General features: G+C 48.5%; 1 protein-coding gene across 1 annotated transcript in view; it reads left to right on the top strand.

Moving 5' to 3' along the window:
• prex2 (phosphatidylinositol-3,4,5-trisphosphate-dependent Rac exchange factor 2) overlaps window positions 1–13,305 on the top strand; it is a gene marked incomplete in the record, with an annotated part of 241,262 nt that overhangs the window by 206,428 nt on the left and 21,529 nt on the right.

Below are 13,305 nucleotides of genomic sequence, written 5' to 3'. Positions count from 1 at the left end.
AAGCACTGGATAGCTGCAGAAATAGGGTTGGAGAAAAGAGCCCCTGGGATACAGTGTTTGGGTGGAATGTCACCTTAGGCGCAGCGAAATTACCGTACACACTGCAGAGGGTAGTGTATAGGGCCCAGTACATCACTGGGGCCAAGCTTCCTGCCATTCAGGACCTCTATACCAGGTGGTGTCAGAGGAAGGCCCTAAAAATTGTCAAAGACTCCAGCCACCCTTGTCATAGAGTTTTCTCTGCTACCGCACGCACGACAGGTGGTACCGGAACGCCAAGTCTGGGTAAAATGGCTTCTTAACAGCTTTTACCCCCAAGCCATAAGACTCCTGAATAGCTAATCAAATGGCTACCCAGACTATTTGCATTGTCACCCCCCCACCCTCTCTTTTACACTGCTGCTATTCTCTGTTATTATCTATGCATAGTCACTTTCACTCTACCTACATGTACATATTACCACAATTACCTGGACTAACCGGTGCCCCCTGCACATTGACTCTGTACCGGTACCCCCTGTATATAACCTCACTACTGTTATTTTACTGCTGCTCTTAATTATTTGTTATTTTTATTCATATTCTTTACTTGTCTATTTTTTACTTAACACTTATTTTTCTTAAAACTGCAGTTTTGAGGGGTGTCCTGAGTGGTGCAGTGGTCTAAGGCACTGTATTGCAGTGCTAGCTGTGCCACTAGAGATCCTGGTTCGAGTACAGGCTCTGTCGCAGCCGCACAATTGGCCCAGCATCGTCCGGGTTATGGGACGATGCTGGGATGTCCTTGTCCCATCGCGCTGTAGCGACTCCTTGTGGTGGCCAGGAGCAATGCACGCTGACACGGTCAGCCAGGTGTACAGTGTTAAGCGAGCAGTGTGTCAAGAAGCGGTGCGGCTTCTTGACACACGCATGGCTCTCGATGTTTGCCTCTCCCGAGTCCATACGGGAGTTGCAGCGACGAGACAAGACTGTAACTACCAATTGGATACCACGAAATTGGGAAGAAAAAGGGGTATAATAATAATAAAAAACTGCTTGTAAGTAAGCATTTCCTTTTAAGGTCTACTCCTTTTGTATTCGGCACATGTGACAAATACAATTTGATTTGAATAGCAACATGAGTGCAAAACATAACGATGGGAAAGTGGCCTCCATTCCCTATTCCAGTACATAGGTTACAAGTCCTTAACCAACAATGCAGTTGTTGTTTTCGTTTTTTCATTATTATACCCCATTTGATAATGGGCCGTTCTGAAATCTAAACTAATTTGACATATTAGTAAAGAGCAGATTAAATTGAGAACAGTCTAATGGGTAAAAATATGATCACTTGATGAGAGAACAGCTGTGCAGCCTGAGGCAAGGAACAGAGCCAAGCTTCAATAGTCGCATCATAGCCGCATCATAGCCGCATCATAGCCGCATCATAGCCGCATCATAATCGCATCATAGCCGCATCATAGTCGCATTATAGCCGCATCATAGCATCATAGCCGCATCATAGTCGCATCATAGCCGCATCATAGCCGCATCATAGCCGCATCATAGCCGCATCATAGCCGCATCATAGCCGCATCATAGCCGCATCATAGTCGCATCATGCAGCCCATATATGTTTTGATTTCTAAGGCCGACATGGTTTGTATCATTCACTACTAAAGTTGCCAAATAACTCTAAATCTATTGTATAGGACCTGTTTCAAATGATCACTTTTACACTCAACATAGCCACTTCATAATGTGCATTTGCTCCGGAATGGGAAAATGATCCTTTCTATGTTATTCACCTAAGTCCAATCATATTCTTCTAGTATGTAGCTTGTATGCATGGAGGTCTGGAAATGCTAAACGTGTTTAGGTTAATTACCGGTAAATTACCGTGAGACCGGCAGTCTTATGCATGACAATAACCGGCTGACAATTTCATGACCGCCACAGCCCTACTCCCACTCCTACAAAGCCCTTAAATGCCAAGATGTGACCATAGAGAAGAGTCCCCTCAGCCAGCTGGTCCTGAGGCTAAGTTCGCTAACCACTACCAAGGCAACAAAGCCTCAGGACACCACTGGTCCAACCAAATTATCACAAAGTAAAGAAAATAATCTATCACGTATTGGAAAGACAAAGTTAACTTCAATGCTAGTCTGCTTAGAGCCAAATATCTGACCACTATGACTGGTAGAAAATGGAGAAAAACACAGATTATGTACTCCGTGAGCACAACATGTCCATAGAAACGGGCCCAGAGAGAGGTCGAGACAGCTGCATTTTCTCCTACATTGCCAGAACTATAAAGACTTACGGGCTATTTTCTTCCCCCAAATTTAAAAAACGAATACAAAGATTTTGAAACCAAAACAGAAAAGGAGCTGCATATTAGCTGCAAAATATGTCGCTTCCTGACACACCCGTAGGGACAGCCAGTGGAATGACCAACCAGGTATCTATCTGCTTCATCATAAAAAATTAATAATCTGTCTATATGTTTACTTTGGCAATGTATGTGGTAACACTTTCCATTGAGAGAGAGAGTGACTTGTCCCTTCTCCCATTTTCACCGCTCCTCTCACATTGTCCCCCTATTCTCTCCCTCCCTCTCTTCTTTCTTCCTCTCTGTATCTCCACATACTGTCAATCTCTGACAGTTACTTAGCAGGCTTGGCTTTCCTCACACACACACACACACACACACACACACACACACACACACACACACACACACACACACACACACACACACACACACACACACACACACACACACACACACACACTATGTTCTCTCTATTGTCTCCATCCAGCATTCTATATCCCCCCTACATTTCTATGGCATCTCCATTACCACATTGAATGTACTCATTAATAGGTCTGAATCCCAAATGGCACCCCATTTTCTATATAGTGCACTACTTTTGACCAGAGCCTTATACAGACAACAGGCTGCCATTTGGAACACAGTGAAGAACTTACTATTAACATACTTTCCTCTGCATTAGTTATGAAGCCGATACTCTTAGTAATGGCGCTCATTGTTCCTTAAAGAGATGGTTAGTGCCTTTTTAAGTGAATATAGCACTTTTTAGACGGGAAGTCAACGATAGGTCAATTACTTCCATTCTTATTACATTCCATGTCTGCGTTCCGAATGGCAACCCTATATCATGCACTGCTTCTGACCAGAACCCTATGGGCCCTGGTCAAAAGTAGTGCACTTTATAAGGATTAGGGTGTAATTTGGGACGCTACCTATATAAGGTTCCATCTTTCACCTGCCAGATCTTGTCTCGATTCATCATCCTGTGGGGACAGAAATATCCTGATCGTTTGTCACCCCTGATCCCTGCTGCTGCTTCATTCTCTCTTTCATATTTTTATCTCTCTCTCTCTCTCTGTCAGTCTCTATTCCACACACACACACACACACACACACACACACACACACACACACACACACACACACACACACACACACACACACACACACACACACACACACACACACACACACACACACACACACACACACACACACTTGCGTGTGGTGGTGTGAATGACAGTGTGATAAAGTGTTGTGGAGTGAGCTGCCCGGCTGGCTGAGCTCTAATAGAAAGCCCCGTCAGACTAGTGACTGCTGCTCCTTTATTAACTCACAGCCGTGTGTGTGTGTGTGTGCGTGTGTGTGTGCGTGCAAGCGAGCGAGGATGTGTGTGTTTGAGCACCACTAACTGGCCACAAGTCACCCATACAGGCAGGCTAAGTGTAGCGTGACAAGGCAGGTCAATTCTAGGGTTATTTGTCGGCCTGTTTTCCCACCCTAAATGCTATTCCATCTAGAGGGTTCTATAGAACGGGTTCCTGGTTCCCCGTACCATGTTTTTCTTCCACAGCCTGTGTTTTTCTACGTACAGAACCACTCTGCTCTAACTTTATATTCATCAAAACACTGTTTATGGAACAATTCTTCCATAATCAAATATTCATCAAACTCTGACGCAGTACAGGATACAGCTTAATAACATGCTTTATCTGACGAACGCAGTCATCCCAAATGGCACCCTATTCCCATTATAGTGTACGACTTTTGTGGGGCTCTAGTCAAAAGTAGTGCTCTAAATAGGGAATAAGGTGCCATTTGGGAATCTGACTGTGTGAAATCTTAATGGATTCCAGAAGGGTAGAAATAAGGAAATAGCAGGATGGTATTTATGAAACACTGTGAAGCCAGGCCAATAGATTAGTAATGTAATGGAAACTGCACTATCAGAGAGAGAGGCAGGCAGCTCACACACACACACACACACACACACACACACACACACACACACACACACACACACACACACACACACACACACAGGTTGCTCTATTGATGTGATTAGTTGGCCTGATGGGCGAGGTAGCAGTGAGTCTTAATAACAGTGAAAGCAGCAGCAGTGTGATATTCAGGGTCTCAGCAGTTTACAATGTGCTGCCTCGGCTCCTCTGTTTCTCTACAATGTGCTGCCTCGGCTCCTCTGTTTCTCTACAATGTGCTGCCTCGGCTCCTCTGTTTCTCTACAATGTGCTGCCTCCGCTCCTCTGTTTCTCTACAATCTGCTGCCTCTGCTCCTCTGTTTCTCTACAATGTGCTGCCTCCGCTCCTCTGTTTCTCTACAGTGTGCTGCCTCTGCTCCTCTGTTTCTCTACAATGTGCTGCCTCGGCTCCTCTGTTTCTCTACAATGTGCTGCCTCGGCTCCTCTGTTTCTCTACAATGTGCTGCCTCGGCTCCTCTGTTTCTCTACAATGTGCTGCCTCGGCTCCTCTGTTTCTCTACAATGTGCTGCCTCGGCTCCTCTGTTTCTCTACAATGTGCTGCCTCTGCTCCACTGTTTCTCTACAATGTGTTGCCTCGGCTCCTCTGTTTCTCTACAATGTGCTGCCTCCGCTCCTCTGTTTCTCTACAATGTGCAGCCTCCGCTCCTCTGTTTCTCTACAATCTGCTGCCTCTGCTCCTCTGTTTCTCTACAATGTGCTGCCTCCGCTCCTCTGTTTCTCTACAGTGTGCTGCCTCGGCTCCTCTGTTTCTCTACAATGTGCTGCCTCGGCTCCTCTGTTTCTCTACAATGTGCTGCCTCCGCTCCTCTGTTTCTCTACAATGTGCTGCCTCCGCTCCTCTGTTTCTCTACAATGTGCTGCCTCCGCTTCTCTGTTTCTCTCTCTACAATGTGCTGCCTCCGCTCCTCTGTTGCTCTTTCTCTACAATGTGCTGCCTCCACTCCTCTGTTTTCCTACAATGTGCTGCCTCCCCTCCTCTGTTTCTCTGTTTCTCTACAATGTGCTGCCTCCGCTCCTCTGTTTCTCTACAATGTGCTGCCTCCGCTTCTCTGTTTCTCTCTCTACAATGTGCTGCCTCCGCTCCTCTGTTTCTCTCTCTACAATGTGCTGCCTCCCCTCCTCTGTTTCTCTCTCTACAATGTGCTGCCTCCGCTCCTCTGTTTCTCTCTCTACAATGTGCTGCCTCCGCTCCTCTGTTTCTCTGTTTCTCTACAATGTGCTGCCTCTGCTTCTCTGTTTCTCTGTTTCTCTACAATGTGCTGCCTCGGCTCCTCTGTTTCTCTACAATGTGCTGCCTCCGCTCCTCTGTTTCTCTACAATGTGCTGCCTCCGCTCCTCTGTTTCTCTACAATGTGCTGCCTCCGCTTCTCTGTTTCTCTCTCTACAATGTGCTGCCTCCGCTCCTCTGTTGCTCTTTCTCTACAATGTGCTGCCTCCACTCCTCTGTTTTCCTACAATGTGCTGCCTCCCCTCCTCTGTTTCTCTGTTTCTCTACAATGTGCTGCCTCCGCTCCTCTGTTTCTCTACAATGTGCTGCCTCCGCTTCTCTGTTTCTCTCTCTACAATGTGCTGCCTCCGCTCCTCTGTTTCTCTCTCTACAATGTGCTGCCTCCCCTCCTCTATTTCTCTCTCTACAATGTGCTGCCTCCGCTCCTCTGTTTCTCTCTCTACAATGTGCTGCCTCCGCTCCTCTGTTTCTCTGTTTCTCTACAATGTGCTGCCTCCGCTCCTCTGTTTCTCTCTTTCTCTACAATGTGCTGCCTCTGCTTCTCTGTTTCTCTGTTTCTCTACAATGTGCTGCCTCCGCTCCTCTGTTTCTCTGTTTCTCTACAATGTGCTGCCTCCGCTCCTCTGTTTCTCTGTTTCTCTACAATGTGCTGCCTCCACTTCTCTGTTTCTCTGTTTCTCTACAATGTGCTGCCTCCCCTCCTCTGTTTCTCTGTTTCTCTACAATGTGCTGCCTCCGCTCCTCTGTTTCTCTACAATGTGCTGCCTCCGCTTCTCTGTTTCTCTCTCTACAATGTGCTGCCTCCGCTCCTCTGTTTCTCTCTCTACAATGTGCTGCCTCCCCTCCTCTATTTCTCTCTCTACAATGTGCTGCCTCCGCTCCTCTGTTTCTCTCTCTACAATGTGCTGCCTCCGCTCCTCTGTTTCTCTGTTTCTCTACAATGTGCTGCCTCCGCTCCTCTGTTTCTCTCTTTCTCTACAATGTGCTGCCTCTGCTTCTCTGTTTCTCTGTTTCTCTACAATGTGCTGCCTCCGCTCCTCTGTTTCTCTGTTTCTCTACAATGTGCTGCCTCCGCTCCTCTGTTTCTCTCTTTCTCTACAATGTGCTGCCTCCGCTCCTCTGTTTCTCTGTTTCTCTACAATGTGCTGCCTCCACTTCTCTGTTTCTCTGTTTCTCTACAATGTGCTGCCTCCGCTCCTCTGTTTCTCTCTCTACAATGTGCTGCCTCCGCTCCTCTGTTTCTCTGTTTCTCTACAATGTGCTGCCTCCCCTCCTCTGTTTCTCTCTTTCTCTACAATGTGCTGCCTCCGCTCCTCTGTTTCTCTCTCTACAATGTGCTGCCTCCGCTCCTCTGTTTCTCTCTCTACAATGTGCTGCCTCCGCTTCTCTGTTTCTCTGTTTCTCTACAATGTGCTGCCTCCCCTCCTCTGTTTCTCTGTTTCTCTACAATGTGCTGCCTCCGCTCCTCTGTTTCTCTCTCTACAATGTGCTGCCTCCGCTCCTCTGTTTCTCTCTCTACAATGTGCTGCCTCCGCTCCTCTGTTTCTCTGTTTCTCTACAATGTGCTGCCTCCGCTCCTCTGTTTCTCTCTCTACAATGTGCTGCCTCCGCTTCTCTGTTTCTCTGTTTCTCTACAATGTGCTGCCTCCCCTCCTCTGTTTCTCTGTTTCTCTACAATGTGCTGCCTCTGCTCCTCTGTTTCTCTCTCTACAATGTGCTGCCTCCGCTCCTCTCTTGCTCTCTTTCTCTACAATGTGCTGCCTCCGCTCCTCTGTTGCTCTTTCTCTACAATGTGCTGCCTCCACTCCTCTGTTTCTCTACAATGTGCTGCCTCCGCTCCTCTGTTTCTCTGTTTCGCTACAATGTGCTGCCTCCGCTCCTCTGTTTCTCTGTTTCTCTACAATGTGCTGCCTCCGCTCCTCTGTTTCTCTGTTTCGCTACAATGTGCTGCCTCCGCTCCTCTGTTTCTCTGTTTCTCTACAATGTGCTGCCTCCGCTCCTCTGTTTCTCTGTTTCGCTACAATGTGCTGCCTCCGCTCCTCTGTTTCTCTGTTTCTCTACAATGTGCTGCCTCCCCTCCTATGTTTCTCTGTTTCTCTACAATGTGCTGCCTCCCCTCCTCTGTTTCTCTACAATGTGCTGCCTCCGCTTCTCTGTTTCTCTCTCTAAAATGTGCTGCCTCCGCTCCTCTGTTTCTCTCTCTACAATGTGCTGCCTCCGCTCCTCTGTTTCTCTACAATGTGCTGCCTCCGCTCCTCTGTTTCTCTATTTCATTACAATGTGCTGCCTCCGCTCCTCTGTTTTCTCTGTTTCTCTACAATGTGCTGCCTCCGCTCCTCTGTTTCTCTGTTTCTCTACAATGTGCTGCCTCTGCTCCTCTGTTTCTCTGTTTCTCTACAATGTGCTGCCTCCGCTCCTCTGTTTCTCTCTTTCTCTACAATGTGCTGCCTCCGCTCCTCTGTTTCTCTCTCTACAATGTGCTGCCTCTGCTTCTCTGTTTCTCTGTTTCTCTACAATGTGCTGCCTCCGCTCCTCTGTTTCTCTCTTTCTCTACAATGTGCTGCCTCCGCTCCTCTGTTTCTCTGTTTCTCTACAATGTGCTGCATCCGCTTCTCTGTTTCTCTGTTTCTCTACAATGTGCTGCCTCCGCTCCTCTGTTTCTCTCTCTACAATGTGCTGCCCTCCGCTCCTCTGTTTCTCTGTTTCTCTACAATGTGCTGCCTCCCCTCCTCTGTTTCTCTCTTTCTCTACAATGTGCTGCCTCCGCTCCTCTGTTTCTCTCTCTACAATGTGCTGCCTCCGCTCCTCTGTTTCTCTCTCTACAATGTGCTGCCTCCGCTTCTCTGTTTCTCTCTCTACAATGTGCTGCCTCCGCTCCTCTGTTTCTCTGTTTCTCTACAATGTGCTGCCTCCGCTCCTCTGTTTCTCTCTCTACAATGTGCTGCCTCCGCTTCTCTGTTTCTCTGTTTCTCTACAATGTGCTGCCTCTGCTCCTCTGTTTCTCTCTCTACAATGTGCTGCCTCCGCTCCTCTGTTGCTCTCTTTCTCTACAATGTGCTGCCTCCGCTCCTCTGTTGCTCTTTCTCTACAATGTGCTGCCTCCACTCCTCTGTTTCTCTACAATGTGCTGCCTCCGCTCCTCTGTTTCTCTGTTTCGCTACAATGTGCTGCCTCCGCTCCTCTGTTTCTCTGTTTCTCTACAATGTGCTGCCTCCGCTCCTCTGTTTCTCTGTTTCGCTACAATGTGCTGCCTCCGCTCCTCTGTTTCTCTGTTTCTCTACAATGTGCTGCCTCCCCTCCTCTGTTTCTCTATTTCATTACAATGTGCTGCCTCCGCTCCTCTGTTTCTCTGTTTCTCTACAATGTGCTGCCTCCGCTCCTCTGTTTCTCTGTTTCTCTACAATGGGCTGCCTCTGCTCCTCTGTTTCTCTGTTTCTCTACAATGTGCTGCCTCCGCTCCTCTGTTTCTCTCTTTCTCTACAATGTGCTGCCTCCGCTCCTCTGTTTCTCTCTCTACAATGTGCTGCCTCTGCTTCTCTGTTTCTCTGTTTCTCTACAATGTGCTGCCTCCGCTCCTCTGTTTCTCTGTTTCTCTACAATGTGCTGCCTCCGCTCCTCTCTTTCTCTCTTTCTCTACAATGTGCTGCCTCCGCTCCTCTGTTTCTCTGTTTCTCTACAATGTGCTGCATCCGCTTCTCTGTTTCTCTACAATGTGCTGCCTCCGCTCCTCTGTTTCTCTCTCTACAATGTGCTGCCTCCGCTCCTCTGTTTCTCTGTTTCTCTACAATGTGCTGCCTCCCCTCCTCTGTTTCTCTCTTTCTCTACAATGTGCTGCCTCCGCTCCTCTGTTTCTCTCTCTACAATGTGCTGCCTCCGCTCCTCTGTTTCTCTCTCTACAATGTGCTGCCTCCGCTTCTCTGTTTCTCTCTCTACAATGTGCTGCCTCCGCTCCTCTGTTTCTCTGTTTCTCTACAATGTGCTGCCTCCGCTCCTCTGTTTCTCTCTCTACAATGTGCTGCCTCCGCTTCTCTGTTTCTCTGTTTCTCTACAATGTGCTGCCTCCCCTCCTCTGTTTCTCTGTTTCTCTACAATGTGCTGCCTCTGCTCCTCTGTTTCTCTCTCTACAATGTGCTGCCTCCGCTCCTCTGTTGCTCTCTTTCTCTACAATGTGCTGCCTCCGCTCCTCTGTTGCTCTTTCTCTACAATGTGCTGCCTCCACTCCTCTGTTTCTCTACAATGTGCTGCCTCCGCTCCTCTGTTTCTCTGTTTCGCTACAATGTGCTGCCTCCGCTCCTCTGTTTCTCTGTTTATCTACAATGTGCTGCCTCCGCTCCTCTGTTTCTCTGTTTCGCTACAATGTGCTGCCTCCGCTCCTCTGTTTCTCTGTTTCTCTACAATGTGCTGCCTCCCCTCCTATGTTTCTCTGTTTCTCTACAATGTGCTGCCTCCCCTCCTCTGTTTCTCTACAATGTGCTGCCTCCGCTTCTCTGTTTCTCTCTCTACAATGTGCTTCCTCCGCTCCTCTGTTTCTCTCTCTACAATGTGCTGCCTCCCCTCCTCTGTTTCTCTCTCTACAATGTGCTGCCTCCGCTCCTCTGTTTCTCTCTCTACAATGTGCTGCCTCCGCTCCTCTGTTTCTCTCTCTACAATGTGCTGCCTCCGCTCCTCTGTTTCTCTACAATGTGCTGCCTCCGCTCCTCTGTTTCTCTATTTCATTACAATGTGCTGCCTCCGCTCCTCTGTTTCTCTGTTTCTCTACAATGTGCTGCCTCCGCTCCTCTGTTTCTCTGTTTCTCTACAATGTGCTGCCTCCGCTCCTCTGTTTCTCTCTCTACAATGTGCTGCCTCTGCTTCTCTGTTTCTCTGTTTCTCTACAATGTGCTGCCTCCGCTCCTCTGTTTCTCTGTTTCTCTACAATGTGCTGCCTCCGCTCCTCTGTTTCTCTCTTTCTCTACAATGTGCAGCCTCCGCTCCTCTGTTTTCTCTGTTTCTCTACAATGTGCTGCCTCCGCTTCTCTGTTTCTCTGTTTCTCTACAATGTGCTGCCTCCGCTCCTCTGTTTCTCTCTTTCTCTACAATGTGCTGCCTCCGCTCCTCTGTTTCTCTGTTTCTCTACAATGTGCTGCCTCCCCTCCTCTGTTTCTCTCTTTCTCTACAATGTGCTGCCTCCGCTCCTCTGTTTCTCTCTCTACAATGTGCTGCCTCCGCTCCTCTGTTTCTCTCTCTACAATGTGCTGCCTCCGCTTCTCTGTTTCTCTGTTTCTCTACAATGTGCTGCCTCCCCTCCTCTGTTTCTCTGTTTCTCTACAATGTGCTGCCTCTGCTCCTCTGTTTCTCTCTCTACAATGTGCTGCCTCCGCTCCTCTGTTGCTCTCTTTCTCTACAATGTGCTGCCTCCGCTCCTCTGTTGCTCTTTCTCTACAATGTGCTGCCTCCACTCCTCTGTTTCTCTACAATGTGCTGCCTCCGCTCCTCTGTTTCTCTGTTTCGCTACAATGTGCTGCCTCCGCTCCTCTGTTTCTCTGTTTATCTACAATGTGCTGCCTCCGCTCCTCTGTTTCTCTGTTTCGCTACAATGTGCTGCCTCCGCTCCTCTGTTTCTCTGTTTCTCTACAATGTGCTGCCTCCCCTCCTATGTTCTCTGTTTCTCTACAATGTGCTGCCTCCCCTCCTCTGTTTCTCTACAATGTGCTGCCTCCGCTTCTCTGTTTCTCTCTCTACAATGTGCTTCCTCCGCTCCTCTGTTTCTCTCTCTACAATGTGCTGCCTCCCCTCCTCTGTTTCTCTCTCTACAATGTGCTGCCTCCGCTCCTCTGTTTCTCTCTCTACAATGTGCTGCCTCCGCTCCTCTGTTTCTCTCTCTACAATGTGCTGCCTCCGCTCCTCTGTTTCTCTACAATGTGCTGCCTCCGCTCCTCTGTTTCTCTATTTCATTACAATGTGCTGCCTCCGCTCCTCTGTTTCTCTGTTTCTCTACAATGTGCTGCCTCCGCTCCTCTGTTTCTCTGTTTCTCTACAATGTGCTGCCTCCGCTCCTCTGTTTCTCTCTCTACAATGTGCTGCCTCTGCTTCTCTGTTTCTCTGTTTCTCTACAATGTGCTGCCTCCGCTCCTCTGTTTCTCTGTTTCTCTACAATGTGCTGCCTCCGCTCCTCTGTTTCTCTCTTTCTCTACAATGTGCAGCCTCCGCTCCTCTGTTTCTCTGTTTCTCTACAATGTGCTGCCTCCGCTTCTCTGTTTCTCTGTTTCTCTACAATGTGCTGCCTCCGCTCCTCTGTTTCTCTCTTTCTCTACAATGTGCTGCCTCCGCTCCTCTGTTTCTCTGTTTCTCTACAATGTGCTGCCTCCCCTCCTCTGTTTCTCTCTTTCTCTACAATGTGCTGCCTCCGCTCCTCTGTTTCTCTCTCTACAATGTGCTGCCTCCGCTCCTCTGTTTCTCTCTCTACAATGTGCTGCCTCCGCTTCTCTGTTTCTCTGTTTCTCTACAATGTGCTGCCTCCCCTCCTCTGTTTCTCTGTTTCTCTACAATGTGCTGCCTCTGCTTCTCTGTTTCTCTCTCTACAATGTGCTGCCTCCGCTCCTCTGTTTCTCTCTCTACAATGTGCTGCCTCCGCTCCTCTGTTTCTCTCTCTACAATGTGCTGCCTCCGCTTCTCTGTTTCTCTGTTTCTCTACAATGTGCTGCCTCCGCTCCTCTGTTTCTCTGTTTCTCTACAATGTGCTGCCTCCGCTTCTCTGTTTCTCTGTTTCTCTACAATGTGCTGCCTCCGCTTCTCTGTTTCTCTGTTTCTCTACAATGTGCTGCCTCCCCTCCTCTGTTTCTCTGTTTCTCTACAATGTGCTGCCTCTGCTCCTCTTTTTCTCTCTCTACAATGTGCTGCCTCCGCTCCTCTGTTTCTCTCTCTACAATGTGCTGCCTCCGCTTCTCTGTTTCTCTCTCTACAATGTGCTGCCTCCGCTCCTCTGTTTCTCTCTCTACAATGTGCTGCCTCCGCTTCTCTGTTTCTCTCTCTACAATGTGCTGCCTCCGCTCCTCTGTTTCTCTCTCTACAATGTGCTGCCTCCGCTCCTGTTTCTCTCTCTACAATGTGCTGCCTCCGCTTCTCTGTTTCTCTCTCTACAATGTGCTGCCCCCGCTTCTGTTTCTCTACAATGTTCTGCCTCTGCTTCTCTGTTTCTCTCTCTACAATGTGCTGCCTCCCCTCCTCTGTTTCTCTCTCTACAATGTGCTGCCTCCGCTCCTCTGTTTCTCTCTCTACAATGTGCTGCCTCCGCTCCTCTGTTTCTCTCTCTACAATGTGCTGCCTCCGCTCCTCTGTTTCTCTCTCTACAATGTGCTGCCTCCGCTTCTCTGTTTCTCTGTTTCTCTACAATGTGCTGCCTCCGCTCCTCTGTTTCTCTGTTTCTCTACAATGTGCTGCCTCCGCTTCTCTGTTTCTCTGTTTCTCTACAATGTGCTGCCTCCGCTTCTCTGTTTCTCTGTTTCTCTACAATGTGCTGCCTCCCCTCCTCTGTTTCTCTGTTTCTCTACAATGTGCTGCCTCTGCTCCTCTTTTTCTCTCTCTACAATGTGCTGCCTCCGCTCCTCTGTTTCTCTCTCTACAATGTGCTGCCTCCGCTTCTCTGTTTCTCTCTCTACAATGTGCTGCCTCCGCTCCTCTGTTTCTCTCTCTACAATGTGCTGCCTCCGCTTCTCTGTTTCTCTCTCTACAATGTGCTGCCTCCGCTCCTCTGTTTCTCTCTCTACAATGTGCTGCCTCCGCT

Source organism: Oncorhynchus kisutch, linkage group LG11, assembly GCF_002021735.2.
Source record: "Oncorhynchus kisutch isolate 150728-3 linkage group LG11, Okis_V2, whole genome shotgun sequence".
In the NCBI taxonomy this organism is placed as follows: domain Eukaryota; kingdom Metazoa; phylum Chordata; class Actinopteri; order Salmoniformes; family Salmonidae; genus Oncorhynchus; species Oncorhynchus kisutch.
This window is presented reverse-complemented; position numbering and strand designations above follow the sequence as displayed.